This window comes from Mercurialis annua, linkage group LG8 (genome assembly GCF_937616625.2).
Source record: "Mercurialis annua linkage group LG8, ddMerAnnu1.2, whole genome shotgun sequence".
Taxonomy (NCBI): Eukaryota; Viridiplantae; Streptophyta; class Magnoliopsida; order Malpighiales; family Euphorbiaceae; genus Mercurialis; species Mercurialis annua.
This window is the reverse complement of record NC_065577.1, coordinates 14,715,743-14,720,108: the sequence shown is the minus strand read 5'-3', so window position 1 is coordinate 14,720,108 and position 4,366 is coordinate 14,715,743.

Genomic DNA, 4,366 nt, shown 5'->3' with positions numbered 1-4,366 from the left:
CATCGGTGCCCTTACTAAGGTGAGACGTATCTCAAACCTACCTCAATATCATAATCATTACCGGTGCGCACGCAGTCCCGATGATGCCCATCGAGTAGCACGTTCCAAATCAAATACACAATGTCGAAAAACAGTTCAAAAGCTGTTTATACATATACATATACAAAATATAATATTTGCTTAATAAAGAGGTAAATAGAGATATAAACTCACTGCTTGCTATTCCACGTGAACCTGGCAAGCAACCTAACTCTGGTTCGCCTTTAAAGTACGAAAAGTCGACGGGTCTAAACAAGGTATAAAATCATTATTAAAAACAGACCCTAACTCTAGAGAGTACTAGACACCATATAGGACTAGCACAAGCAACAGATCATGGCAAAGCAATCCAGAGTAACACAATAACCAAATAAATTATAATGCCAAAAATAATACAAGTCTATTGAGTTCGCTTTAAAATCCGTTTTGAAAAATATTACTTAATTATTATTTAAATAATAAAATAATTTAAATTATAAATAATGGGTTAGCCGAGTTACCGATAACTACCAAGCTAACCTCAAATGTCTGGCGACCGAAGTCTAACCCGACCCACACATAATCCAAAATTATAAACCACACTTTATAATTTAAAAAATAACCATTTGATAAAATAATAAATTAATGTTTAAAACGGAACTCAATAACTTAACGCAAGTAACCAATAGTTACTAATAATTTATTTAATTAAAATAAGTTAAGAAAAAAAAAATTCAAAGCTAAAACGTAAATTAGACAAATTGGCACGTCAAGTTAAAGTTTAAATTAGACAATAATTACATAAGTAATTATATGAATTTAGGCTATAAAATAATTATCGATTTTTTTAGAGTATAACTATTTATATCAAGCCAATTATAAATAAAATAATATTATTTTTTTTAGATTTAAAATAGTGTTAACAATTAACAATTTAGCAATTAAAACGATATTCAAAAGTTTGGTTTTTTTTATAATCAGTAATTAATCAAATTAATAGTTTCATTTTTTTAAATAACTTAAAATTATAATAATTGGAATTTAAAAACCAATTATGAATATCCTAATAATTGAAATAAATAAGCCAATTATGGATATCATAATAAGCATAACCAAAACAATGATATTATCATATTATGTAATCAAGTGGCCAAAGTTTTATGCCAAAATTGCCGCCAAGTCAAAGCATTCAGCATTCCCAACATTTAAGCCTCAAGCCATAAACAAGTCCTAATTATGCCTAAACACCCCATGAAAATGAAGTAACTCCATGCACAGAGGCAACTCAACCACGTTGGTTCAACAATGAACGAAATCAACGTAAAAAGCAACTGTTAGGAGAAACCAACCCACAATAATGACTTACTCCCCTGATATCATATAACATGCAAGTTTAAGAAGTTTAACACTCAACACCATGTAATCACATCAGCAAAACAAAATAATGGCAGCATCATGAACAAGAATAACGCGCAATGAAGGATTGAACTAATGCAGAAATTTCACGATTTAAAAACAAGATCATTAACAGCAAACACATGAGATTATAATCAAAGCAAAACCCATCATTTACTGATCTCAAATACTACACATAAACACCTCAGTACTCAAGAACAAGGGCAGCAACTATAAGGAGAGATTGGAAACAACAAACAATAACAAGTAGCCTTAGAACATTTAAAAGCGGTGAAACGACGGCGCTTAGTACGGAGAGAATAACGTACCAAAATATGATTTCCAAGCGTAGAATCAAAGAGGGCTGACCTAGCTACGACGGCAAATAAACGGAGCTTGATTTGGTGCAAAAACAAATGAGATATTGATGAAAAACGGGACGTTACGTTAATGAACTAAAACTGAAATTTAGATAAGAATTCTTACCGATTTTACAAGCAATTTGATGGATTTCTTTGACGAACAAAGTCAGAGAACAAAGGCGTTTGTGACGGCTAGGGTTGAGTAAAATAATTGAGAATGATTAGGGTTAAAAACGTTTTATTCAGAGGTAAAGAAAACATGTGTGTATATATATATATATATATATATATATATATATATATATATATATAGGAAGTAATAGGCGTGCTATTGCAGCCATTTGAATAATAACAGGTCTCTTAAGAGACCTGTTAATAAAATGGGTATGGCCATGCACAATGCATGGGCTATATAAGAATAAGAATGGCCCATACATGGCCAAATAATATGAATGGCAAAAAAAAAATAATCAAATAATTACCGAAAGTTCAACGGAAATTAGAACACGTGAATGTAGGACTATAACACTATACTAAAAATTAAATTTTCTAATCTTTAATGGATAACACTAATATAAAATTAGAAAATGTCTTAGAATTAATTCTAGTGTTTGTACAAAACAATAATTCTTTTGTATTACGTAAGTGTAAGGCTTGAGGTAAGTACAAGAAATCTAAAACAATATCTTAATATCAAATTTCGGATAAGGAATCTACCGCTATTGTTTCCTAAAATTGATTAAAATTCACACCTTTATTATTTACTCAGAAATTATTTAGAATTATATTCGCCCTTCTCAAGGAATTAAATATTTTAACATGCAAATTTAATTCATATAGATTATGTATTAATAAATATTTTTAATTCAGATAATGTAAAATTTACATATGGTTTAGAGTAAAAGAATTTAAATGAAATAAAAAATGACTTAAATGCTTTTAATTTCTCAACACCGTACGAAATAATTCAAAAAGTTAAAGAAATTTAAAATTATAATATCGGCAAATAGATATGTTCGAACTCAAAGAAATTATATAACTCTCTTGGTATGTAAAATATAAAATTAGATATTTAACCCAATTCCACAAAATTTAGTATGTAATTATAAATAATTACTTATGCCATTACAACGCAGAGATTTTATTACTGGTATACCGTATAAAGATTATTTAAACTGTAAATTTTGAGATTTATGGATAGCAAAAATTAAAAGAAAATCATACTTCTTTTTTTAATTTAATAAAAACATAAGTCGACTATGCTAGTTGTTGCTTTAATAACATGACTAATACCTTATTTATTTTACTTATTCAAAATTTAATTGTGCAATGAATTTTATATTTTTAAATATACGTCCATTATATACACATTGACATATATTTTATATTTAAAAAACAATTAAATTATGTATTTGTCTTCTAATATTTCTGCTTGTAAAATGTGAGCATCATTTTTTCGATTTTTTTAATAAAAAGTTTGATTAAAAAAAATGGAATTTTATAGTGCTATAATACAAAGTAATTGATATTATCCTATGTATTCCATAACAAATAATAGAACTTAAGATGTTTTTATTATGTTTTATTTTTAAATTTTATAAAGTGATTATTCCACTTTTCATTATTCGATGCGTAGCATAAGTAGTGCACCGTTTGGACATTCAGAACATAATTGACGAGATTACACGTGCTAGATTTTTATCAGTTTGCAATTGCCTTCGGAATAGGAAAACAACCAATGTATACTTCTTGTGATTTAGCCAAATAGTATTGCATACGTGCTTCAAAGTTCGGTCCATGAGCGATATAACTCACCATTTCGTCATGACAAGATTTCCCTAGTGTAGAAACGAGTTCAACACAACATTCATGAGAAAGTGTGCCATTCAAGAACACCGATTTAAATATCTCATTTCCACACTTTTTTGTTGCATGACTGGCGCATACATCTAAGAAGTTGAACAATCCTGGGCGTGGCTCTTGCGCAGAAGTTGGTGCTCCTAAATCTAGTGCACAAGTAAATAGTGACATGCTATGAAAAACAGCAACTGCTATAAGAAGGTTGTTAACTCCCGCCATTTGTTTTCGATAAAATAATATTTACTCAAATATGGAATGAAGATATCTTTTATGGAGTAATTCTAGTGTTGCACATCAAACTATTTATATATACATGTATTTGTAACTCCTATAAAATATATAATTAAATATGTGCAGTTTCGTTAGTAATTAAAATTTCGTAATGTGTTTCTAAAAACAAACACTTCTACAGGGTAAAATTAAAATATTTGTTCTAATTCATTGCGTTACTTATATTTTAAATATCTACAAAACTTACTTATTTAACATTTATAATAAAGTTTGCCATTTAAAACTGTAGCAGCAATGAGCCTTATATATTTATCAATTCAATTCTGTAATAATAGTTTTAAATGAATATATATGTTTATAAAATAAAAAGGGTATACAATTATGAATAAGACGCAATCGGATGTGTAATCAATATATATTACATGGATTGATAACCTTTAATGAGGGTTTAATGACATCATTTAGTGTGTTAATCTTAAGATTTAGAACTCGTTTTGGGT